Source organism: Callithrix jacchus, chromosome 7 (genome assembly GCF_049354715.1).
Source record: "Callithrix jacchus isolate 240 chromosome 7, calJac240_pri, whole genome shotgun sequence".
Classification (NCBI taxonomy): domain Eukaryota; kingdom Metazoa; phylum Chordata; class Mammalia; order Primates; family Cebidae; genus Callithrix; species Callithrix jacchus.
In genome coordinates, this window is record NC_133508.1 from 100,110,327 (window position 1) to 100,137,858 (window position 27,532).

Below are 27,532 nucleotides of genomic sequence, written 5' to 3' on the forward strand. Positions count from 1 at the left end.
AGTCTCCTGGAGGAAAGGGTGAAAGGCAGGATTTCTCAAATTTAATTGTCAACAGGTTTCAATTTAGAATGTATCTGGCGAGTTAGTCTTCCACGGAACACACTTTGAGAAAAGGAAGTCTAACGATGTGTTGGCTTGGTAAGCTAAAGGTTTATAGAGGTTACCACATGACGGGTCTGGTGCAAGGCGTAGGGAAAACAGTGATGACTGAGACCCTGTCCAGCCATAAACTCAAGAAGCCAGAATCTAGCAGCTTGATCAATTGTTTAATTTTATTTGAATATATTCTCTGTTTTCACATTCACTTACACTTTCATGTCTTATGTTTTCATCTAAGATATATTTACATAAGACATATTCTTCTATTTTTATATTTGCATCTGTCGTTTTCACGTTCACTTTTCTGAACTCTTCACCTTTCTACCTTTAAGTATTATGAGAAGTCATTGGCTAAAGAGGAACTCAGGGTGTAGAAGCAGAGAACAGAGGGTTGAGCAATTGCAGCCTCTGAGTTTGGAGGCTTCTCCTAGGCCCAGGAATCCACCCTGCCTTTTCTCCACCCCAGTCTCTGGCATATGGCTTCATTATTTATTGTTTCTGGGCTCTGATGGGTGGCTTGGAGATCTCTCTTAGTCTGTAAGTGTGGTGGATGGAAGAGGAGTTAGGGGCTTTGGTGAAGCCAAAGGAGCTGAATATTCAAGCCATTTATTATCAGTATGATGAACGCTGATGATGGGCCTACATTGTCAGATTACACACTTAATTTAATTAATAAAAAATTAAGATCATCACCATTAACCTGCATTTGCTCAGAATGCCACAGGGGTGATTAGTTAGAATGGCACTGAAGCTTTTATAGTCCACTCTAGTAAGAATTACTTTGGTACCAATTAGGATTTTCCATAATATCACCCCGTGTAATATCCCTATTACCTTACACATTTTCTACAAGTGATTGAGTTCAATACGAAGCAGACACGATGTCACAGGACTCTCCCTCAGAGCACGCACGGGAACCCCCACGAATGTTAATACACTCACTAAATAGAGAGGAGACCCTGATGTTTTATATTACGCAAACCCATTTCAAGGGTAATGATTCTCTGTCACAGTTTCTCAGAGCATTGGGAAATTAGACTCACTCGTGGCTACAGAGGCTCAGGCAGATAAAGGCTCTCCTTTGAGCATCTCAGATCTAAAACTGTCCTTACTCCATGTGGGAATTTTAAGTTTTCCAAGTCTATTTGACTTTAAACAGTTTACTTTTAGAGTAAAAGAAGAGCAAGGCATTCACACAATTTCTTATAACTTAAACAAAAAAATCATTATGGTCCAGGCACAGCAGCCCATGCCTATAATTCCAGCACTTTGAGAGGCCAAGATGGGAGGAATGCTTGAGTCCAGGAATTCAAGACCAACCTGGGCAATAAAGTGAGACCCTGGTCTCTAGAAAACAAAATTAAAAATTAGCAGGGCATGGTGGTGCATGCCTGTAGTTCCACCTACTTAGGAGGCTGAGATAGGAGGATCATTTGAACCCAGCAGGGCATTGAGGCTGCAGTAAGCTGTGATTGTGACACTGTATTCCAGCCTGGATGACAGAGTGAGATCCTGTCACAAGAAAAAACATTTTTTAGTAGAGGCAGGGTTTCACAGTTATGGCCAGCAGGTCTCGAACTCCTGGCCTTGGTAAGCTAAAGATTTATAGAGGTTATATATCATCAATAATTCATGTTTGTACATAAATTAAGTGGAAAAATACAGATAAAAAAAACATAAAAATCAAATAAGTTCCCATCACTCTGAGAAGCCCACATATTACTTAGTTACATACCTTTCCAGATTTTTTCTATGGAAATACAATGTTATAATTTTTTATATAAATAAGATCTATTATATATGCTGATTTATTTAACAACAACACAACACCAACATTCACGTCTTGTCCGGTCGGTAATTACATTAACTTCATTTTTAAAATATTACTTTGTAGGTTTTTACCTGTATTCAGCTCAATTCATTGCTTAGTGAGGATTTCCAGTTTCTTAACATTATAAACATCAACTGGGATACACACTGTATTGAAGAAATCTTTGGGAACATTTAAAATTATTTCCACAAAATAAATTCTCAGAAGTGGAATTGCTGTGTCAAAAGTTGTGTACATTTTAAGTTTTTCAAATGATTTTTGGCCAAATTGCCTTCCAAAAAGGTTTTACCAATGTTTGCTCCCATTGGTATCCTTACCAGAAATAGACTTAAAATTCCCATTCTTTATTTTTCTTCATCTTTGCTGAGTAGATAGATGAAAATGGTACTGTACTGTGTCAGAGAAATCTTCATCATCTGGGTCAAAAGGATGGTGTGATCTGAGCAGGTAGAGAGTGGGGAGGACCAGGGCTGTGACATAAGATATCAAGATTTATCCAAATGTCATGACTTCTCAGTCAGAAAACACATATTGAGCACTCGCTGCAACTTAGAAAGCCACCTAGAAACCTTCCTCCTCCCCTGGGAATTTCACTGTGCAGTAAGGGGTGAAGGGAGGTCTGCCATGACATCAGATAACAGAATACAGTGTGGAAGGTATAAGGGAACGTGTTCTAGAGAGGCAGCCTTGGACTGGGACCTGAAGGTGGGGAAGAATTGGCTAGATGGTGATGAGAAAGGCTCAAAGATATGTCCACCGTGGTTTAGGAAAGGACTGGGTGAAATCTCCTTTCTTCATTCCTTCTAAAAACTTATACTGGCCTGCTGTGTGTCAGTCACTGTTCTAAGAGCTGGGGACAAAGTGATGAACAAATAGCAAACAGACTTGATCCCTACCTTGGTAGAGTTTCAGTTCCAACCTGGGGGTTGGTTGGAGCCACAGCCTTTAGGTCTCACTGGACTTCAAGCTTTGAAAGAAGAGGAGCCTCGCCTTCCCTGTTCAAGCCTGGTATCCCCAGCGCCAGTACAGAGCCTTGATGAGTATCTGTGAAGCTGTCAGAGATGAGGAGAAACCCAGCAATATCCCAGATCAAGGGAAAGGAAAAAAAATGAGTGAGAGGTGAATTGTTGGGGAAAAGGCAGCAGGCAGAAAAAATAAGAGCGGGTGAAGGAAGAAGGGAAAACCGGGAGAGAAGAGAAAAGAGAGAAAAAATGAGCGTGCTACCTCTTGGGGAGCAGACCACGGGGCACCTGACGCTCACAGTGCTCCATCACCCATTGAAGCCAAACTGCCAGCTGCTTCTCCCTCTTCATCCCACTCCAATCAGATCAGACAGGGTGGGAAGAGGGCCATCCCCAGAAGGCAGAACAGATCCTTTCCCCTGCTTAAATATTGATGCATGCCACAGGCAGCTGCACCCAGGTGGCTGAGCTGAAGCCCAGCCCTTCTATTTCTGAGGACTTCCTCATCAGGCTCACGTCTTCTTTGAATCTGTGGCCTAACCAAATTGGACTTTTCATTTCTTGAAAGTATACCTGATCCTCTCAACATGTTTCTCCCTTACTGCTTTTCAAAAAATAAATAATAAAAATCTACATCTCTCATCCTGCCTCATTTCCTGGACTTGGCACATCTTGCTGCGAGGGTCACATCTACTTAAGTCTCTTCTGCAGCCTCAGATTAGACAACTTCTGTCCGGCCCTACCTGGTGTGACAACTTATAAAAGGACAGATGAGATGAGAAAGTCACACAGGAATGGGAAAAAGAGACAAAGTCATCCTGTGTTTATTTTTTTCTTCCTCGTTCTTCTTTTCCTTTTCTTTCCCTTCCTTTCCTCCCTTCCCTCCCTCCCTTCCTCCCTTCCTTCCTTCTTTCCTTCCCTTCTTTCCCTCCTTCCTTTCTTTCTTCTTTCTTTCTCTTTCTCTCTTTTCTTTCTTCTTTCCCTCCCTCCCTCCTTTTCTTTCTTTCTTTCTTCTTTCTTTCTCTTGCTCCTTCCTTCCTCCCTCCCTCCCTTCCTCTCCCCCTCTTTCTTTCTTCCTTCCTTCCTCCCTCCCTCCCTCTCCCTCTTTCTTTCTCCTTCCTTTCTCCCTCCCCCTCTTTCTTTCTTTTCCTTCCTTCCTTCTTCTTTTCCATTTTTTCTTTCTTCCTCTCTCTCTCTCTCCTTCCTTCCCTTTCCTATTGACCAGTATCACTTTACAAATACTTTCACATTTTGTTTCATTTTTTTTTATCCCTCCTAAGCTAGCCGTCCATAAAAAATTCAGGACGAATGTCTTGGGTAATTGCATGGAATTTCTAGTAAGTGTTAAGTATTTAGGATTAAAAAAAAATCTCCTGACTTCATCAGAATAACCCCAAAACTCTCATTAGTTACTCCACATTATTCAAATATATATTTTTTCTTCAATGTTTTAGGTGATGAAGAAGATTAAGAATGATTCCATAACAGTCAGTACAGTATTTCACATTCACTGACCTTTTGTGTAATTTGATATGCTCCTTCAGGAAGTCAGATATGGCTGTGTTAGGGGAAAGCTTGATTTATAAACATTGCCGATGGGTGTGTGGGGAGGGAGTGGAGGGGATTGTGTGGTTTGTTCCCATCCTGAGTTTTTATCTTTTGAATCAGCTTACACCTTTTAGGAGTTCATTAATGTATTCTTATTCTTCTGAATTACTGCCACATTTTCTCTATTAATGCTCAGTTCCCCAGAAGAACTGGGCAGAGCTGAGACAGGAGGCCTTAGGGATGGGTTGACTGGAGGGGTCTGGGCCAGAGGAGATTCAAGTCATCACCGAAGGGGAGACAAGGGTGACTGGGAAGACAAAGCATCAGATCTGAAGGGAAATTCTCAACAAGGACAGAGTCAATTTCTGGGATGCCTAGAACATGGTGTGGGAGTTGTACATAGATAAGACACCCAGATTGCCAAATTGGATCAGACTCTCAGTGATGCCCCCAAATCTAATTAATTATTCATTTGACTAGTAAATTGTTCCTTTGGTGACAAATGCTTAGTTGTCCTCTCTGAGGTACTTTACTCAAGTATCAATAATGTTTCTCCCAAATAGCCCTAAATTCCAAGTCAGCTGCCATTTGCACATTCTCACAATGTTCACAAAGTATTTCAGATCCACTCTCTCTAATTCCCACAGCAAATCCATGAGATCTGTGTCATCATGTATGCAAACTATAAAGTGGAAATTTATAGGTTGTGACTTGCCCACTTAGATTAAAACTGTTATAAATATTGCATCCAGACACATCATAAAGAGACTACAGAACCGAAGAGAATTTAAAAAAATAAAAAGCAAGGCGGGTGGATCACGAGGTCAAGAGATCAAGACCATCCTGGCAACATGGTGAAACCCCGTCTTTACTAAAAATACAAAAAAAAAATTAGCTGGGCATGGTGGCGCGTGCCTGTAATCCCAGCTACTCAGGAGGCTGAGGCAGGAGAATTGCCTGAACCCAGAAAGTGGAGGTTGTGGTGAGCCGAGATCGCGCCATTGCACTCCAGCCTGGGTAACAAGAGCGGAACTCCGTCTCAAAAGAATAAATAAATAAATAAAAATAAAAAGCCTAATATTTACCAGACACAGGAGACTGATTACCTTCCAAGCAATGACTGCTAGCATGACAGCAGGTTTTTCTATGGCCACACAATGAAATAATGACTTCAAAGTGCTAAAGGGAGGGGGGAAAAGTGAAGCTGGAATCTTATACCCAGCTAAACCATCATTCAAGCATGAGTGTGAAATCAAGACATTTCAGTGATGCAATTCTAAAAAAGTTTACCATCTGTAGACCCTTTGAATATCCACCAAGGAGTGGGACACAAGGAACAACATTGAGCAGACAAGTGGGAAATCTAGTTAATTTACTTTTCAGAAGCCTACATTATATAACATGTAAAATAAAATCTCTACATAATAAAAAACAACTTAAAAATGGGAAGAAGTCCAAGAAGGGTCTCACTCTGTCTTCCAGGCTGGAGTGCAGTAGTGTGATCTTGGCTCAGTATAACCTCTGCCTCCTGGGTTCAAGCAATTCTCCTGTCTCAGCCTCCTGACTAGCTGGGGTTACATGCATGCACCAACACGTCTGGCTAATTTTTGTATTTTTAGTAGAAACGGGGTTTCAGCATGTTAGCCAGGTTGGTTTAGAGCTCCTGACCCCAGATGATCCTCCTACCTTGGCCTCCTAAAGTGCTGAGATTACAGACATGAGCAACCACCTCTGACCAACAAGTTTTTAAAGTACGCTAAATCCTTGTCTTATTTAAAAGGAGAAAAATACTGAATTAACTTTAAATTCTGTTTGAAAAATATTTCATATGTAGGTTATCAACTTTATTTTTTTTTTACTTCAAATAAGTGCTTGAAAATATGGCTAAATATTAGGATTTATCCAGTCTGGGTAATAGGACCATTCTGTAGTTTTCTGTATGTTTTACATAATTACAAAAATTAAAGGCCGGATGTGGTGGCCTATGCCCGTAATCCTAGCACTTTGGGAGGCTGAGGCTGATGGATTGTCTGAGCTCAGGAGTTTAAGACCAGCCTGGGCAACACAGTGAAACCCCATCTCTACTAAAAAAAAAAAAAAAAAAAAATTAGCCAGGTGTGGCAGTGTGTGCCTGTAGTCCCAGCTACTCAGGAGGCAGAGGCAGGAGAATTGCCTGAACCTGAGAGGGGGAGGTTGCAGTGAGCTGAGATTGTGCCACTGAGATTGCAGTTTAATGGTTTGTTCCCATTCTGAGTTTTTAATCTTTTGAATCAACTTACAGGATAGTGAGGCCCCCATCTCTATAAAAAATTTTTTAAATTACCCAGGCATGGTGGCCCATGCCTGTAGTCTCAGCTACTGTGAGGCTGAGGCAGGAGGATGGCTGAAGCCCAGGAGTTGGAGGCTGCAGTGAGCTATGATTGAGTGACAGAGAGATTCTGTCTCTTAAAAAATTTTTTTTTCAAATTAAAGTCTCCTTTTCTACTTGGCAATCTACTATAAAAACATTTGAAGTAGATCCTCTTTCAGGAAGGAGTCCCACTTTAGAATTTTAAAAAGATAGTCCAGTATGTACTCCCAAAGTTTAAATGTAAGCATGCTTCCCATTCAAAGTTTATGAAACTGAAAAATTAGAAGTAAGCTTCTCGTTAAGGCAGGGGCTTTATCTACTTTCTATCTGCATTCCTGAAGAGCTAGCACAAAGCTTATTATTTAGCCCTCAATCAAGAAATGTTGAAAGAATAAGTCAATAGATATGCCAAATATCAAGTTGCAAGGAAATGTGTAATACATTTTAGAAAAATCTTCAGCAAAAATGTGTGAAATGTATATGTGGATCCAGCTATGCCAGAATAAAGCAACTTCACTGAATTCCCCTTCCCTGTTAATTTTCCATTTTCTTTAATGTGCTGCTCAGACGTCAAGGTTATCAGACCTTTATTGGAGGCCTAATATTTTTGTCTTCCTCCTGTAGGTACTCCCTCCTCCATCTTTTCTGAGTTTTCCTTCCTAGTTCTAGCTGCCCTCTGTACAACCTATACTCAACTGTACTTCCTCTGCTTTGTTGCCCAATACTGCTTCCTGTCCTATAGTTCCAACTTTGATGAGTAATAATACAAATAAGATTTAGTAATCCTACTGAACACTCCCCCTATGCTGGTTATTCCTCATATCATCACATTTGATCCTCAAACAATCTTGTGAGGTGGATATTAGTGTTATCCCATTTTACAGATGTAGAGACTAAGGCGACTTAAAAACTTGCTCGGCTGGGCAAGGTGGCTCATGCCTGTAATCCTAGCACTTTGGGGGGAAGCCAAGGCAGGCGGATCACCTGCGGTCAGGAGTTGAGATCAACCTGCTCAACATGGAGAAACTCTGTCTCTACTAAAAATACAAAATTAGCCAGACATGAATGCGCATGCCCGTAATCCCAGCTTCTCGGGAGGCTAAGTCAGGAGAATCGCTTGAACCTGGGAGGCGGAGGTTGCAGTGAGCTGAGATTGTGCCAATGCACTCCAGCCTGGGCAACAAGAACAAAACTCCATCTCAAAAAACAAAACAAAACAAAAATCAAAAAAACTTGCTAGAGGCTAGAGAGAAAGTAGGTGAATCTCATCTGAGAACTAAACTCCTGACAAGTACAGTAGCCTGCATCACCCCAGGAGCCGGAGAAGGAGGAGGAGTGGGAGGAGGCGGAGGAGGAGGAGGAAGAGGAGAAGGAGGAGGAGAAGGAAGAGGAGGAGGGGAGGCAGATGATTCATAGCCACAATAGCATTGGCAGCACTGGGAAGCTGCTCTTTCCCCACTTCTAACCAGGTACCAAATCCCTGTCTGTTTTGTCTCTGTAATGGTTAATACTGAGTGTCAACTCAATTGGATTGAGGATGCAAAGTATTGTTCCTCGGTGTGTCTTTGAGGGTGTTGCCAAAGGACATTAACATTTGAGTCAGTGAACTAGGAGAGGCAGACCCACCCTCAATCTGGGTGCCCACCCATCTAGTCTGCTGCCAGCATGGCTAGGATGAAAGCGGGCAGAGGAACGTGGAAGGACTAGACTGGTAAGTCTTCTGGCCTCCATCTTTCTCCCATGCTGGATGCTTCCTGCCGTCAAGCATCAGACTCCAAGTTCTTCAGCTTTGGGACTCTTGGACCTTCGACCGCAGACTGAAGGCTGCACTGTTGGCTTCCCTACCTTTGAGATTTTGGGAATCAGACTGGCTTCCTTACTCTTCAGCTTGCAGATGACCTGTTGTGGGACCTCACATTGTGATTGCATGAGTCAATACTCCTTAATAAACTCCCCTTTATATGTACATCTATCCTATTAGTTCTGTCCTCTAGAGAACCCTGACTAATACAGTCTCATAATAAGAGCTAACATTTTGACAGTCTGTATCAAGAACAACTTTGAAGGCTTTCAACAATCATAATAGAGGTGGAGTATCACTATTAATCTCCCAGTGTGTAGAGAAACCGAGGCACTGAAGAGGTGAGAAATTTGCCCAAAGCCACAGAACGGTGAACAATAAAGCCAGGACTCAACCCCAGGCAGCCCAGCTCTGGAGCCACCTTCTTCATCACTAAACTGGACAACTTCTGGGCAAAACCCCCTTCAGTGCCCTCCATGCCGTCCCCCTGCTGGGGCGGGGTCTTAGCATCTCTAAACCGACCTATTATCATAACTTCCTAACGGTCTTTATGTGCAGATTCTCCCCACCCCTTTCTCCCAAATTTTACCCTCCTGCCACCAGAGAGTCTTTGAGAAACACACCTGTGATAATGCCCTATTTCTGCTAGAGGAAACCTGAGATGGATCCTGAGCACCTGCAGAACAGAGTCCAGGCTCCTTAGCATAGCATTCCAAGCGTCCTCCAGGCCAGTTCCAATCCCAGTGGCCTGTTTCCTGGGACTCTGCACACCATCCGCCTTGTCACAAGGAACCTTGCAGCATTCCCAGAACCTGCCGCATCCTTTCCCATTCTCTGTGTCTCTGCACACACTATTGCTTTGCTTGGAATGCACTTCCTTGTCTTTGGTGAGGGAACTTCTCTTCCACTCCCCGCCCAGACTTCTAGTCTTCCTCTGTGCCTCCCACCAGTGACCACAGTAATCACTGAGGTCATTTACATGGAGTCACATCTCATCAGAACTTCCCTGGGTGCAGAAAGGCCAAGAGCTCCCAGAAATTGTTTCCCCAGGAACCACACATCCAGCCCAGTGTGGCTGCTACCTGTCCTCACTCAGGCGGCTGTGGAGGTGGAGCCAGGTGACCTGCTGGTCTGCAATGCAGGAGGGCAGATGAGGTTTAGGATGATGGGGACTAAGCACCCCACCCTGAGTTTCCAGCGCACACTGCTAGACAATCAATGAATGGTGCAGAGTTAACTTGAAAAATGGGGTATCCTGTCCATTGAGATACATGATGAGCATCTGAGGGAAGTCCCTGCCCAATCCAAGGTGCTAGCTAGCTAGGGTGCAGGTGAGCAGGCAAGAATGAAGGACATAGTTATGCAGAGGACAGCACACCCCACTCACTTTCAGCTCAACCTTGTGGGGCAGGCAGGGCAGACTTTACTATCCCATTTTACAGGGTGGAAAACGGAGACCCAGAGAAGTTATATGACTGGAAAAGTGATGTGAGTGAGTGGAAGAATTGACTGAAATGTAGGATTTGTTGGTTCTAGGTCACAGCTTACTCCTTCCTGTGGTTTGAATATTTGTGTTCCTCCAGAATTTGTGTTGAAACCTAATCACCGACGTGGTGGTATTGGAAAGGGAAGCCTTTCCCTTATGAATGTGATTCATGCCCTTATAAAAGAGGCTTTGGAGAGCTTTCATTCCTCTGCTTTGTGAAGACACAGAAACAAGGCTCCATCTTTCATCTTGCAAAGAGACAGCAGCCCTCACGGACATCTGCTGTTGCCTTGATCTTGGACTTCCCAGCCTCCAGAACTGTGAAAAGTAAAGCTCTATTGCTGATAAAGTATCTGGTCTAAGTTATTTTGTTATAGCAGCAGGAGTAAGGCACCCCTCTACCCCAGGGCACCATTAACCCACAAGGTGCTTTGTGCAAATTTGAAAATGCCCTCCTCCCTTCTCCTAGCAGAAGCAGGAGACACCACTGGACCTGGCTTTGTGAGCAAAGCGCTGGCTCCATCACAGGCCCCTTTACCCCCCAGGACAGACCCAAAACAATCTAGGGGTGGCATTCTGCTTCATCCACACTCTCTCAGCTTCACTCCTAGATCCCATCCCTCTTCTCCCATTGAGGACCCTAGCTCACCTTGGGACCCTCTCCACTGAGGAACTCTGGTGCCTGGAGCTGTTAGGCTGGGCAGTCAGAGACAGGAAGTCTGTGGTTGGGGGGGCCATGCTTCCCAGGGGTGGTCTGCTGGATGTGTGAACAGGATTCACGACCAGGGTCCTGCCTGAACCAACACCCCACCCCCAAACTCTGTCCTCGTGAAACCCCAGTTTATTTAATGTCTCCCCTGTCACCAATGTCTTCCTGGCAGCAAAGGACATCTGATGATGCAGTGCTTCACACAGTGTGCGTGCTCCATAAATATTGAATGACGACAGGATATTTTTTTTCAAAAAGATGAAGGTTCCACCTCTCAGGACTCTCTTTTGCTGTACATCTTTGCCAAGAGTGGGTTAAGACCGTCCATCTTTTAGCCAGAATCAGGGTTTGGAGATTAGTGAAGTGAGAATTGGTCAGGTTTAATGGCACAGATAATATTTTATTTTTATTTCAATTTTAATACACTATCAACATGCAATGAAGTAAGATATACGGCAGCACTTGAGGAAGGAACTGCCTTCCAACTTGTCTTCAGTTACCAATTTGGGACCAGTTTCTGAAGTTATTTTTCTGCCAGTCTTGAGAATCTCAGAAAATTTTGGCTTCATCACTATGATATATTAGGAAGGGTAAAGGTCACCTTAAACTTTGCACAAGAAATCAAAGTAGCTTTTGATCGCGACACTTGGAATTTTTTCCCCCAAAGATATAAAGAAGCCAGAAAAAAAGGAAAACTTCTTTCCTCTGAACAATGAACTTTCTTCATTCTCTGGTGGCATCTAAGATATTTATTTTGACCCCAGATACTATTGATGTACAAATTGGCTTAGCAAGCTGGGAATACTGATCTAGCTGTAAAGAACTTGAGGACTGTAATTCTTTATTTCTGCTGTGGTTCCAGTTAGACTGGGCATCCTTTGGGTCAAGGACCACATCTGATTCATCTTAGAGTTTCTAACACCCAGCGCACTGCCTGGCACAGGGAATGCACCCATTATAGGTTTGATGAATAATAATGATGATGATAGTTAACTTGTGGTGAGTTTTTACAATGGGCCAGATGCCTTTTGAGCATTTTATATTTATTACTCCATACAACCCTATGGGTGATGTAATGAGCTGAGTTGTGTTCTTCTCCAAATTCAGGTGTTGAAGTCCTAACCCCCAGTACTTCCAAATGTGAGATCTTAATTGGAAATGGTTGTTGCAGATGGAATTTTTAAAGATGAAGTCATACTGAGATAGGGTGGGCTTCTAATCCAATATGACCAGTGTCCTTATAAATGGGGCAAATTTGGGCACAAATACTTGTGAACCCAAATTATCTGAGACAGGTCTCAGTCAATTTGGAAAGTTGTTTGTTTGTTTGTTTGTTTTGCCAAGGTTAAGGATGCACCAGTGACACAGCCTCAGAAGGTCCTGACATGTGCCCAAGGTGGTCTGGGTACAGCTTGCTTTTATACATTTTAGGAAGACGTAATATGTTAATCAAAATGTAAGATTTACATTGGTTTTATCCAGAAGGGTGGGATAACTTGAGGTCGCGGGGACTTCTAGGTCATAGGTAGATTTAAACATTCTCTGATTGGCAATTGGCTGAAAGAGTTATTGTCAGTAGAAAAGAAGGTCTGGGTTATGATAAGGGGTTGTGGAGACCTAGGTTTTATCAAACAGATGAAGCCTCCAAGTGGCAGGCTTTAGGGAGAACAGACTAAACGTTTCTTATCAGACTGAAGGTCTGTGTTGATGTTCCATTGTGGTCTGAACTAGATTTTCAGGGAATGCCTTTGGCTGAGAGGAGGGGGTCCATTCGGATGGTTGGGAGCCTTAGACTTTTATTGTTGGTTTCCACACTCATCCAGGGAAAAATCCATGTGAAGATGAAGGCAGAGGCCGGGGTGAGGCAGCAGAAGCCAAGGGATGCCAAGGGTTGCCAGCAAACCACTGAAAGCCAAGGGAGAGGCATGGAACAGATTTTTCCTTCATAACTTTCAGAAGCAACAAATCCTATCAACACCTGGATTTTGGACTTCTAGACTCCAAAACTAAGTTTTTGGAAAGAGGAAAGGTTTGAAATGGTGGTTGGAAAAAAATATTTCAGCAGCTACATAGAAAGCTGTGTACAAGGTGTACAGTGAGGAGAAATAGGAGAACTCAAATGACTCCCCTGTCTTTCTAGAAATACTCTCCCCTCTTCAAAATGCCTGGCTGTAGTGGATGCTGGGCTGCACTGTCTAGATTTCTTCTTTCAGTGGAATCTTTCAGGCCAGCATGTTCCCAACTGGTGAGCCTCTCTCCAGGAATTGCCCTCAGTGGAGGGGTGTCACCCCACCCAATGTCTCACCCCGCTGGTGGAGGCTGGGTGTCAAGTCCCGGCCCTCTTGCTTCAAGAAGTGACAGCTTTTGAGTTGGTCATCCCAGCTGCAGAGTTCTGGTGACATTTGCTGCCTGGGCCTCCGTTGGAGTTTAAATTTATTCTCTGTCACTTTTCCTTCCCTCACCCTCTCAAAGTGTTGATCCCCAAGAAATTGCCTACACACGAGTTCATCTGCATTTTAGAAAACTTCATCTAAGTGACTAGATGAAAATGATCAATTAAGGACTATAAGCAGCACAGAGTGTAGCAGTAAGTAGACAAAACCAGCATAATAAAACTGAATATATGCTATTGTTACAGTCCCGCCAATGCACCAAAATGTAGCAGTCTCTCCTTGGGAGGTATTACCTGGAGTTCTTTGTCTCACAACCAAGAGAACTAAGGAGTATGGACACAAAGGGTGAAGTTGAAGTGAAAGTTTAGTAAGCAAAAAAAGAAAGCTCTCTGCCGTGAAGAGGGGGCCCAGAAGAGGGTTTCCATTTTTACAGTTGGATGCACAAAGGCTTTTATAAAAAACTGATGAGAGCTGCGCGTCTTATTTGCATAAGGTGTGAGTTTCTGGTAGCTATATCCTGTCCTCCTAGTGTGCATGTGGGCCCTTAGTTTGAGTTACTCCATATTGCTTTGTTCCTCCCACTGCATGTGTGTCAAAGGACAAAATTTTCCATGTGGGCCTATCTGGGCAAGTCACTTGTGTAGCCTTTCTTATCTGTGCGGCTGTGGGCATGTCTTAGGCAAACCCTGCTGTGAGGTCCCCTTATCTGTGCCTGCAGGCTGTTCTTTTGTTTGAAAGAATTCAACCAAGGACTCACCCTAACTGCCTTCCTGACTGGCTTCTTCCTTTCTTTTCTCTCACTATACTAATTTTATATTAAAAAACAAGTATGCCATAGTGATTAAGAGCTTAAGTTCCAGAGACAAACCTGAGTTTAGTTCAAATGCAATCCCCAATAATTACTAGCATCTAACCTTGAAGAAATTACATAACTTCTTTGAACCTCACTTTTTAAATCTGTAGAATGAACTTGTGGCTTTATATGAAAAGTATTTTAGACCTAACAAAATTACTCTCCTTAAAAATATACTGAAAAAACTTTGCAAAAAGGTAACATAAGTGATCTTTGTGATGTTGGAGCTATTCAGTATTTGAACTGTGTCAGAATCTACATAGGCAATAAAGTTGCATAAAACTTAAAATATACACACAAAGCAAAATGTGAAGATGGTGGATGATATCAATGTGAATTCCTGGCTGTGATGTTATACTACAGTTTTGTAAAATGTCACCAAATGAGGACAGTATGCCTACCTCTTGGGTTGCTATGTTAAGAGAAAATGACATGGTGCATGTAAAACATTTAGCACAGTATTCTCTCTTTCAGAAAAAAGACTGGGAAGAAGTCGGCTACAATGCTAATGCTCAGTATCTCTGAGTATTAGGGTTATGGAAAATTTGTATTTTAAAAAATGCTCTGTATTTCCTAAAATTTTGATTATTAATTAAACATATGTTAATTACTATTAAACATATTATGTTATGTTATATCAAATAATGTATGTTAGATATTATTTGATTATTAAACATATTATAAAGGACATCTAAGATTGCCTTTGCAGAATCTATGCCTCCATCCCAGCTGTGCCTGATTTCCACTTGGGAGTCCATGTTTTCCAGAAACATTGGTTCCATGTTCCTTATAACCACAATCACTATGTGGGTGGAGTTTATACCTGAGACTATCCCAGTCAGCTTGTTTCATTCCTGGTGGCCCCAGAGACTATTTCAGGGGTAGACACATGACTTAAACCATTCCAATCAGAGTGAATCTCTGGACTCTTGCCTGGAAAGCTGGGATAAAAGAGAACATTCTCGCTTGTTATGAATGAGGAAGCACTTAGGAACTATTTATAGCTGTCTTGTGAGCATATGATGAACCCACCTTAGGATGAAGTTGATACCTTGGAGGGCAGATAAAGAAAGAAATCTTGTCCCTATTGATATCCCTGATTCTCTGAATCAAAACACATCTTATCTCTGGACTCTCTAATTACATGAGTAAATAATTTCTCTTTATTTTTTAAGTAAATGTAAATTGAGTTTCCCATTCTTTGTAACATAAAGACTTATGAAATAACTTGTATGTTTTTGTAATCAGAACTTAACAATAAAAAGTACATAGAAAAAGTGCCACTCCTTCCATAGGGCTCAGGTCAAGCCCCTCTTCCTCCAGCAGTGGTCCCAGGCCCACTGATCCAGGCTGGCTTTCCTACCACTCTAGTCCTTGTTGCCTGGAAGCCAATCTGACATTAAATAAACTCACGCTTGTGTTGTTTTCTGTCCCAGGTATGTATGTATACATATCTTCCAGTAAGTCAGAAAACTGCTTGAGAGTAGTTTTCTTGTCATTCTCATAAATCCCACAGTGCCATTTCATAACGCTCACAGGGTTATTTTTCTCAGGTCTCACATTGATGAAAAGCCTCAATTTAGACTTTAATATTATCTCCAAAAAATGTCAGATAGTTGTATCTTGTGCATTAGACTCAATTTATCAGTAAACACACTCTTATGTCAATAAAACTATTGCAATATACAATTTAATTTTAACTTCTAATTTTTAGGGATGTGGTCTCCCTCTGTCATCCAGGCTAGACTGTAGAGACTGTAGTGGCATTATCGCAGCCCACTGCAGCCTCAAACCCCTGGGATCACGAGATTTTCCTGCTCCAGCCTCCAAAGTAGCTGAGACTACAGGCATATGCCACCATGTCTGGTTATCTTTTAAATTTTTTGTAGAGATGACAGTGGGGGTGTATGGTGGGGGAGTGTTCTCACTATGTTGCCCAGGCTGGTCTTAAACTCCTAGCCTCAAGCAGTCCTCCTGCCTCGACCTCCCAAAGTGCTAAGATTACAGGTGTGAGCCACCATGCCCAGCTTAATTTTGTTTTAATATATGGGGATCTCCAGTGATTGAAAATGTCCTCTGAGACGTGCTCAGTGACCAGCAGACTGGTCACTATATATATGTATATATATATATTCCCTCTGTAACTGGGAATCAATTACAGAGTTATTGTGTTCTCAGAGCTTGAAGGATTGAGGTAACGGAGGCCCACAAGCAGAAGGACTTGTCCAGGCAGCAGTGCGCATTGATGGCAGAGCCAGTTCCTGAACCCAGGTCTTCTAATTGCCCAATAAATACTCATTAAATTGATTAAAACCATATCTGTAGAATGACCTGCAAAATGTTGTGCAAATCTACCTCTTAAGGTGCTTCACAGATGCTTCGACAAGAGTTTTACAGCAGGTTCAAAGTTGTTAACTCATTTTTCAACTTGTCTGTGGCCCCCTATGATATAGAGCACTAGGCTGATGTTGGAAGGGATTTTTCTCCACCAGTCAGTCCGGTGGCTTATTTCAGCCCCCGGAGTAGCTGTTAATCAGGTTTCAATAGACTTCAGCGTTTCACTCAGAACCTGTTGGCAATCCTAAACTCTACTGATTCTGTCATCTCTGCAAAATGAGCTCCGGCTATGGCCCCATCCGTTTTCAATTTTATTGAGGGATCCCTTCAGAACAGTTACTGCTGCAGCATTAATAAGGACCTCAGCAGGGACCCCCTTCCTTACCCCAAGCTGCTCTCTCTGGGGTCAGAATGATGGGCTCTGGCTCCTGGAGATTTAAGAGCATCGAGGCAAGTTTTTAATGTGCTCTTTGTCCCAGCGCCAGTCCAGTTCTTCCCCATGCACAGAGCGGTGGCTATTTGGAACTAACAGTACTACTCTCTAGGGCTGTCAGACCCTGTACAATTTTTTCCCTACAACTTTGCAGAGGAGTCTTCTGCTCTGCTTCTTGATTTTTATCAGACCTGTTGAACTGCTTCTGTGCTCTTCCACACCCTTCTGTCCCAACCTCCTTCACTAAGTAGATGTAACACAAATGGCTTCTAACACACTGAGCAACTACTGTGTGCCTAATTCTGATCCAAGCAGTTTATCTCATTCAAACTCACAACCATCTTATGATAAGCAACATGCTCAGCCCTTCTCAGTTGGGGAAACTGAATCTTTAGGGAGCTTCAGTGGCTGCCACAAAGTCACACTATTAAGAATTGGTGTTGGACTCTTGAAACCAGGTAATTCAATTCCAAGGGCTAGCACCCTTTACAGCTGTGCTATACTGTCTCTAAGTTTGTAAAATTGGTTCCCTTGGAATCTGCCCATATTACTTCTACCCATATGCAAATGACCACCAACTCTACCTTGAGAGCAGGGCAGTTTCATCCCACAGGCACTAGAGTCACAGTGCTTAGGAATTGTGGCTTTCTATGAAAAGTATATGACACCTAAAAAAATTACTCTCCTCAAAATATTAAAAGAACATTGCAAAAGGACCACATGAGGGATTCTTGTGATGTTTAACTGTTCAGTATCTTGACTATGTTGGAACCCATACAAGTGATTCAATTGTATAGAATGTACACACAGACACACATGTATAAGTAAGAAGGGAAATCTGAATAAGACAGATGGTATCAATGTCACAATTCTGGTTGTGACATTGTACTATAGTTTTGCAAAATGTTAAAATTGGAGGAAACTGGGCCAAGTATTCCTTCTTAAAACTGCATGTGAATCTACAGTTTTTTAAAATGAAAGGGAAAAAGAACACTGCACAATGAAAATTAGTGTAATCAGCTTTCTGTATTGTGGGTTTCACAGTCATGGACTCAACCAACTGCTGATTGAAATATGTAAAAACTGGCTAGGTGCAGTGGCTCACGTCTGTAATCCCAGCACTTTGAGGGGTGAGGCAAGAGGATTACTTGAGGCCATGAGTTCAAGACCAGGAGTGAGAGGCCAGCCTGAGCAACATAGAGAAATGCTGCCTCTACAAAAAGATTTTTAAAACTTAACCAGGCATGGTGGCACATACTTTTAATCCCAGTGTTTCGGGAAGCCAAAACAGGAGGATCACTTGAGCCTGGGATTTTGAAGTTACAGTGAGCTATGATTGTGCCACTGCACTCCAGGCTGAGTGACAGAGCAAGACCCTGTCTCTGAAAAAAATTAAATAAGAGGCTGAAGGTGGTGGCTCATGCCTATAATCCCAGCACTTTGAGAGGCTGAGACAGGCGGATCACCTGATGTCAGGAGTGATGTCAGGATCACCTGATGTCAGGAGACTAGCCTGGCCAACATGGCAAAACCCTGTCTCTATTAAAAGTACAAACATTAGCTGGACACGGTGGCAGGTGCCTGTAATCCCAGCTACAGGAGGCTGAGGTAGGAGAATCACTTGAACTCGGGAGGCAGAGGTTGCAGTGAACTGAGATTGTGCCACTGTACTGCAGCCTAGGTGACAAGAGCAAGACACCCTCTCAAAAAAATAAAATAAAATAAGGCATTTGGAAAAAAAATTTTTTTAACACTAGAATAAAAAAGTACAAATGTTAAAAACAATATAGTGTAACAACTATTGGCTGGGCGTGGTGGCTTATACCTGTAATCCCTGAACTTTTGGAGGCCGAGGCAGGCAGATAACAGGGTCAGGAGTTTGAGACCTGCCTGACCAACATGGTGAAACACCATCTCTATTAAAAATGCAAAAATTAGCTGGGCGTAGTGGCTCATGCCTGTAGTCCCAGCTACTTGAGAGGTCGAGGCAGGAGAATCGCCTGAACCTGGGAGATGGAGGTTGCAGTGAGCCAAGATCACACCACTGCACTCCAGCCTGAGCGACAGAGTGAGACTCCATCTCAAAAAAAAAAAAAAATTATTTACAGAGTATTTACATTGTATTAGGTATTTAAGCAATGTAGAGATGATTTAAGGTATACGGGAAAATGACATTTTATATCAGGGACTTGAACATTTGTGGATTTTGGTATTTTCCCTTGGTACCTATCTGGATTAGCTCCAGCAACTCTCGAAAATACCAAAATACTCATACATGTTTAATTAAACGTTTACAAAATGTAATACTGTGTCAATTGTTTCAGTGTAACAAGCCAGCAATAGAAATCACAAGGAAAATTAAATAATTCTTAGCAGACTTACTATTTTAAAAGTCCTTTCAGGCCGGGCGCGGTGGCTCAAGCCTGTAATCCCAGCACTTTGGGAGGCCGAGGCGGGTGGGTCACGAGTTCAACAGATCGAGACCATCCTGGTCAACATGGTGAAACCCCGTCTCTACTAAAAATACAAAAAAATTAGCTGGGCATGGTGGTGCGTACCTGTAATCCCAGCTACTCAGGAGGCTGAGGCAGGAGAATTGCCTGAACCCAGGAGGCGGAGGTTGTGGTGAGCCGAGATCGTGCCATTGCACTCCAGCCTGGGTAGCGAGCGAAACTCCGTCTAAAAAAAAAAAAAAAAAAAAAAAAAAAAGTCCTTTCAAATTCTATATGGCCAGAAAAAAATGTGTGTGATTTTGCATGTGAATGCATTGTAATGTGTTTGGACTCTCACCTCACACCATATACAATACAAAATTTAACTCAAGATATATCAAAGACCAAAATGAAAGAGCTAAAACCACAAAACTTTCAGAAGGGAAATCTAAGTATAAAACTCTGTGACCCTGAGATAGACAATAGTTTCTTAAACATGGCACCAAACACACAAGCAAACAAGAACTGGATAATTGGACTTCATCAAAGTAAAAACTTTATGTGTCAAAAGACACTATCAAGTACACAAAACGACAACTGATAGAATGGAAGAAAATATTTGCAAATCAAGTATTTGATAAGGATCTAGTATTCCAACTATATAAAGAATTCTTATGATTCAACAATCAGAATACAACTCTATTAAAAGTGAGGAAAATATTTGAATACAGAGTTCTACAAATAAGATGCGTAAATGGCTAATAGGTGCATGAAAAGATGCTAAACATCATGAGTTATTAGGAAAATGCAAATCAAAACCACAATGAGATATCATTTCACACCCACAAGAATGGCTAGAAATTGGAAATGTATTAATAAAATGCAGCAGCCATTGTGGAAACTGGTTTGATGGTTCTTCAAAAAGTTATGCATAGAGTTACCATATAGCCCAGTGATTACACTCCTAGGTAAATATCCAAGAGAATTGAAAATATATATTAACACCAAAACTTGTACATGAATACACATAGCAGCATTATTCATAATAGTCAGAGTGGAAAAAACCCAAAGAATGAATCAACAAAATGTGACATGTTCATACAATGAAACATTATCCAGCCACATAAAGGGATAAAGTACTGATGTATGCTACAACATAGATTGACATCGAAACATTATTAGTGAAAGAAACCAGACACAAAGGGCCATGTGGTCTATGACTCCAGGTATATGAAACGTCCAGAATGGGCAAGTTCATAGGGATAGTATTCCTTTTGGGGCGTGGTGAAAATGTTCTGGAATTTGATAGTGGTGATGGTCGCACAACTTTGTGAATGTACTAAAAGCCACTGAATTCTACACACTAAAATTTGGATTTAATTTTATGTAAATTATCTCTCTCTCTCTCAAAAAAATAAAAAAGTTAGAGTGAATCTGGGGCAAGGTACCAATCCAAGAACTCAATTAGGATCATCTTAATGGGCAGTTTTCTGGGAAGCTGCTGTCCCAAGCCAGCCAGAGCTTAGAGCAACTGCACAGAAGGCCAAGAGCAAGGCATACAGGTGAAGGGGTGGGCCTAGACCCAGCACGCAGGGAGGGGTGTCCTCTCACATGCTTCGAGTTCTTCCACAGAGCAATAGATTTTCTCACATGCTCTGACATTTCCCTCCTTGGCATTGTTTGACTTCTTGAATATGAGGCTCAGGCCTTGGGTCCCTCTTCACCTTCAGCACCAACCAACCATTGCTATCCACTTACACAATGCTCCTATCCGTCATTACTTTTTTAACACTAATGGAAACAGAGGTTTTAAAGATTTTCTTTTTTAAATCCAGCCAATAAAATGAAGTGTTTCTCAGGAAGATCAGCACTGGCTGGAGGGCTGTCATCGTCTCCTCCAGAGTTTTGTCAATATTTAAGCGTCATTAAAGAGGCTAAAGATTTTCATATTTCCTAAAGCTGGGCCAACCCTGTGGGCACTGTCTCCCATTTCCCTTGCCTGTGGATCCTGCTTGGTTCTTTTTCTGTGAACTCGAGGCCCAGAAGCAAGAGCTGGCGCTAGGTTTCACAGCCTTCCCTGTGTGGGTTCAGGATCACCTGTGTTACTAATAATTGTTGTCTTTGGTAACCTCTTCTTGAACAGTAACAAAAGGTATAAATCACCCCCAAGGCTCTTAATTACTCCCATTAACAGTTGTTTTGTTATCCGGATGCAGAGCAGTTTCACTGCACTGTGAGTACACACAGTGAGTTCAGAGGTACAAGCCTGGCACTGAGCCAGGAGTTAAAATAAGTTATGCTAAGTGGATGGCTCAATTGTTCCCCTGGACTCCCTCTCGGTCTGGGGGATGTGGGCCTGAGCGAATGCTACACAAGACTGGGGTCTGCGCATCTTCTAGGAGTTCCTTGGGATGTTAATGCTGCCTTTTGCCACCATCATTTTATTTTTCTCTTCTTTTTTAGTTTTGCTTCTAGCGTCGGTGTTTCCTTCCTCCCTCCCTCTCCTGTTCTACCCTGTGCCCCGACAAATCGTTCTCCCTTTTCTTCCATGCATTCTGTAACGGGCAAAAGCTAGAGTTGCAACATTTGTCAACCTAAAAGGAAGAAGCTGAGGTAAAATTAACTAAGTAGAGAGTTTATTTGGGCCAAGCATGAGGACTGCAGCCCAAGAGCATAGATTCAAGGCGCCTGAAGACACACTCCGATTAGCAGCAGCGACAAGTGGATTTGTAAAGGCAAAGAAAAGGGGACAAGGAGTAGGCTGATACAAAGTTGTTGGTCAGAAATTCTCACTGGTTTATAAAAATAACATTGATTAGCAAAGTTGGCTATCCACTGTTAAGCTATAGGGTGTGGGTTATAGGGTCCCGTGTGGCTTGAGTAGGTTAATTTATAGCTATCTGTGGCAGTAGCAAGCAATTTCAAGAGATGAACACATAGCTCAGAAGTGGAGGGTGGGATGTCATTTCTGTCTCTTTTGAATGCCTCTTTGATCATTAAAATGATTCCTCAGATAAAAGTTCTTTCCTTTTTTCACATTTAGGAGGGAAAAAGAAAAGGCCACTCAGCTGGGCCTTTTGAGCTGGAAATTTGGAGGGTTTAGGTTTTTTTGTTTTTTTTCAGCTCTCCTCTCAAAACTCTGTCCCTGTGCCCAGATTGCTCCCTTGGACTGCCTCTCGGTTTGGAGGATGTGGGCCTAAGCGAATGTTATAGAAGTCCGAGGTCTGTGCATCTTCTAAGAGTTCTTTGGGGTGCTACTGTCAGAGGCATCTGAACCAGAGCAACTCCATTTTGAATATGAACTAGGTAAAATGAGGCTAAAACCTACTGGGCTGCATTCCCGGATGGTTAGCCATTCTAAGTCACAGGATGAGACAGGAGGTCAGCACAGGATACAGGTCATAAAGACCTTGCTGATAAAACAGCTCGCAGTAAAGAAACCAGCCAAAACCCACCCAAACCACGATGATGACGAGAGTGACCTCTGGCTGTCCTCACTGCCACACACCCACCAGCGCCATGACAGTTTACAAATGCCATGGCAATGTCAGGAAGTCACTCTATATGGTCTACAAAAGGGAGGCATGAACAATCCACCACTTGTTCCCATATAATCAAGAAATAACCACAAAAATGGGCAACCAGGAGCCCTTGGGGCTGCTCTATGGAGTAGCCATTCTTTATTCTTCTGCTTTCCTAATCAACTTGCTTTTGCTTTGCACTGTGGACTCACCCTGAGTCTTTACTGTGCAACATCCAAGAATCCTCTCTTGGGGTCTAGATCTAGACCCCTTTTCTCTAACATCTTTCCGGTGACCACCGAAGGGACTGTAGTGAGGAAACTCAAAGGCTAACTTTGGGTCAGTGGTGGGCTCTGGGAACACTATTAGTCAAATCTCAACTCCTCAGTGAGGAACTCAAGAAGCTTTGTGATGTAGGCCCATCCTCCCTCCAAGACCCACTGTGAACTGTGATCCTTAAGACCCCAGGCTGGGGAGACAGAAAGACCTGGGATCTGACCCCAGACTTCTATGTCCTCTCCAGGTGACCTCAACAGATGATCTATACACGTGGAGCCTCAGATGCCCTACAGGTCTGACCTCAGAGGTCAGGAGAATTAAATGAGCTGCTACATGACAATGCTTAATGCAATGCATGGCACAAAGTAAGTCCTTAATAAACGGGAGCTGTGACCCTAGCAGCAGCGACATTCTGAAGCGGGTGGCCTTGGGTTTCATAAACCCTGCTTCTCTTCAAGCTGGTCCCTCAGATGGGAACGCCCTATTACCCCACCCACCCTGCCTGTTAGAATCTGAATTACTCTAAGGATTTTCCCACCAAAGGCCCCAGCTGCACCCACCAGCTCCCTGCCTCCCTTGGTCTGATTTCCTCTTTCTTCCCAGCCAGACCCTTAGAGCATGGGGTGGGTCTTTAAGATGGATCTTGCTTCATTTGGCCTTGAATTCTATCAACTTTTGTAACTGGGTTTCAGCCTTTTGAAGATAGGAACCATACCCTGCACGTTTGTGGAGTAAATAAAGTTCCATTTAGAAATAATGAGTCTCTTCCAGACATCTTGAAGTACAAAGAATCTTGAAGCTGCTCCCTGTAGTCTTCAGGAACTGCTATCTTCTGAATTACCTCAGAAGCTTTAAAAAATTCATTTGCTAATAAAAAATATTATACTTTTTTCCCCTTTCCTTTGAAAGGAGTCAAAGGACTTGTAATTCCCTTTTCACTGAATGGGACAAATCTGAATCCCATACTGATATGGCTTGGCTGTGTCCCCACCTTGAACTGTAGTTCCCATAACCCCCATGTGCTGTGGGAGGGACCAGGTGCAGATAATTGAATCGTTGGGGTGGTTTTCCCCAGCCTGTTCTTGTGACAGTGAGTGAGTTCTCAGGAAATCTCATGGTTTTATAAGGGGGTTTGCTCCACCTTCGCTCTGTACTTCTCTTTGCTGCTGCAGGGTGAAGAAGGATGTGTTTGCTTCCCCTCCTACCAAGATTGTAAGTTTCCTGAGGCCTCCCTAGCCCCACAGAACTGTGAGTCAATTAAAAAAACACCTATTTTTTAAAATAAATTACCCAGATCGGGTATTTCTTCAGAGCAGCAAGAGAACAGACTAATATACATGGCCACCTCTCTCCATCAGGCACCATCTTTCCCTGAGATCAAGGAATCTTGATTTGACTCCTGAAAAAAATCCAGGTTCTATTAGCGGAGTCAAATAATTGAAAAAAACCTCTCACTTGGTCTCTCTCTGTCTGAAAACATACACATAGACAGATACACACAAGTCAAGTCATCAAAATCCTTCACAGTGTTTTTCTCTGGGTAGTGAGCATTTGGATATTGTTAATATTCTCTGTCGTTTTTTCTTTCTGTAATTTCCAGGGTCTCCACAGTGAGTATGTATTACCCCTGTAATTTGAAAACAATGTTAACAAAAAAGAATCCTGTGGGAGGAAAAGAAAGCCTCCCTCAATAGAAATACATGCTGAAGTCCTAAGCCCAGGTTCTCTAGGGCAGTTCTAATTTGAAATACTTGATTCCATCGACCCCAAATTACTGTACTGTCTTGTCACCAGTGTTGCTGCAGTCTCAGTGAAAGGTTCCTTTGTAAATTTGATTCATCTAGAAAAGCATCCAAGGGGTCCTGCCACAGTCCCAGCTCGCATAAGTTATTCTCATATGAGCAACTACTTGCCTGTAGCAGCTCCGACTGCATGAAGGAAGAGTGCAATAATGCTCTACCATGGTCAAGAATCTGATATACAGTTGAAATAAGCAGGACTTAAGATCCTATCTTCATCACCTTCACTATTATCAATTATAGAACTCTTGCAGCCGGCCACCTGATAATGCCGCATTATCTTACTCAACCTCACAACAGCCCTAAGGTAGAAAGTAGTATGTTTTTCCATTTAACAGAAAAGGAAACAAACTTAGTTCTAAGTTTTCACCAGAGAAAACATTCATTTCACCTTATTCTATTCTGAAGCAGTTTAAATGAGAAAGATACAGACAACCAGGTTAAGAATCTAATCTGTGAAAACAAACTTTGAAAATAGACAGCAAAAACATGACAACGAGGTTGAAAATGGCAGGATGGTGTTGGGGAAAGGCTACCAAGTAGGCCAAAAGGAGTCAAAACACTTATGTACACCTGTGACCCAGAAATGAGAGCTTGGTTAGACTGACTGGACAGAAAACCACAGGAAACAAACAATGTTTGTACTTGGAGGCTAGTATTTACAAAATGCGTAACCTGGTTGGAACTTGAGACTGATTTTGCCCACACTGAGTAAAGAGAATGGGCCCCAGCTGGGTGGTGAAGACCTTGAGTTAGCATATTGTCCTAATTATTCAGGAGTCATTTTCCTAATAATTCAGTTGTTATTTTTGTAAGGAGTAGCATGTGTGAGATCTCTTGTGTCCCTTTAATAGACTTTAGTTTTGTTGTTATATAGTTTTATTTCATTTCTAAGGTTGAAGTGAAACTGTAATTCACTTTAAAAGCTATATGTTACAGGCAAGCTGCTTACAATATATGGTCTCAGAAATTTTTGGAAACTTGTCTTCAGGTGTTATTGGCACAAAATAACAGCCTAGAGTTTGGTCCTCTGGGAGTAAAAGACAAATAAAGCTTCCTGAGACTTGACAACTTAATGAAAGTTAACTCTGCCACAAAAGATAGGCAGGTGTGGGGAGAGGGGAAAGGCTTTGTAATCTCCTAACTCTGGAATAGGAAAACCAAAGAAGGCTGTAAGAATCTAAATAACATAAGACTATGATCAGGAAAAGTTAAAGACTTTTAATTCCAAAGAAAAATAACAAGCCACAGACTGGAAGAAAATATTTGCAAAAGGCATAGCTGATAAAAGACTTTTACCCAAAATACACAATGATCTCTTAAAAACTCAGAAAATGAGCAATCCAGTTAAAAAATGGGCCAAAGGCCTACATAGATACCTCACCAAAGAATATCTACAGATGACTTATACGCATGTGAAAAGATAGCCCACATCATATGTTATTAGAGAATTGCAAATCAAAACAATGAGATACCACCCCACCCCTATTGAATGACCAAAATCCAAAACACTGACCATACCAAATGCTGGAAGAATGTACAGCAACAGGAACTCCCATTCTTTGCTGATAGTTGTGAAAAATGATAGAGCCATTTTACAAGACAGTGTAGCAGTTTCTTACCAAATTAACCGTACTCTTAGTATTTGACCCAACAGTTGTGCTCTGTGGCATTTACCCAGATGAGTTGAAAACTTACATCCACATAAAAACTTACACATGATTATTTATAATTGCCAAAACTTAAAATAAACCAAAATGTCCTTTAATAGGTGAATGGATAAACTGTGGTACATCCAGTCGATGAAATATTATTTGGTGCTAAAAAGAAGTGAGCTATCAAGCCATGAAAAGATAGGGAGGAATCTAAAATGCATATTCCTAAGTCGAATAAGCCAGTCAGAAAAGGCTACATACAGACTGTGTGATTCCAACTACATGACATTCTAGGAAAGGCATAACTATGGTGATAATAAAAAGATGAGTGGTTGCTAGGGGTTGTGGAGAGGAAGGGATGAATAGGTAGAGCACAGAGGATTTTCAGAGCAATGAAGCTACTTTATAGGAGTGGTCCCCGACTTTTTGGCACCAGGGACTGGTTTTGTGGAAGACAATTTTTCCACGGACAGGTTGTGGGGGATGGTTTTGGGATGAAACTTCCAACTCAGATCATCAGGCATCAGTTAGGTTCTCATAAGGAGTGTGCAACCTAGATCCCTCATGTGCGCAGTTCACAATGGAGTTTGCGCTTCTGTGAGAATCTAATGTTGTCACTAATTTGACAGGAAGGGAGCTTAGGCGGTAGTGCTCACTCACCTCTGGCTGTGCAGCCCAGTTCCTAAAAGGCCATGGATGGCCTGGGGGTTGGGGACCTCTGCTCTATAAGGGGCTATAATGATAGATACATGTCATTACACATTTGTTAATACTCATAGAATGTACAAGAGTGAACCCTACTGTAAACTATGGCCTTTGGGTGTTAATAATGTGCCATTGTAGGTCTGTTGATTGTAATAAATGTATCACACTGTGCAAGATGTTGACAGTGAAGAAGTTTGCACGTGTGGTCGCAGGGCTTTGGGGGCAAGGGATATACAGGATCCCTCTGAACTTTCCAGTCAATTTTGCTGTGAATCTAAAACTACTTTAAAAAATAAAGTCTATCTTAAAAAACGTATGCACATACACGTGTGTGTATGT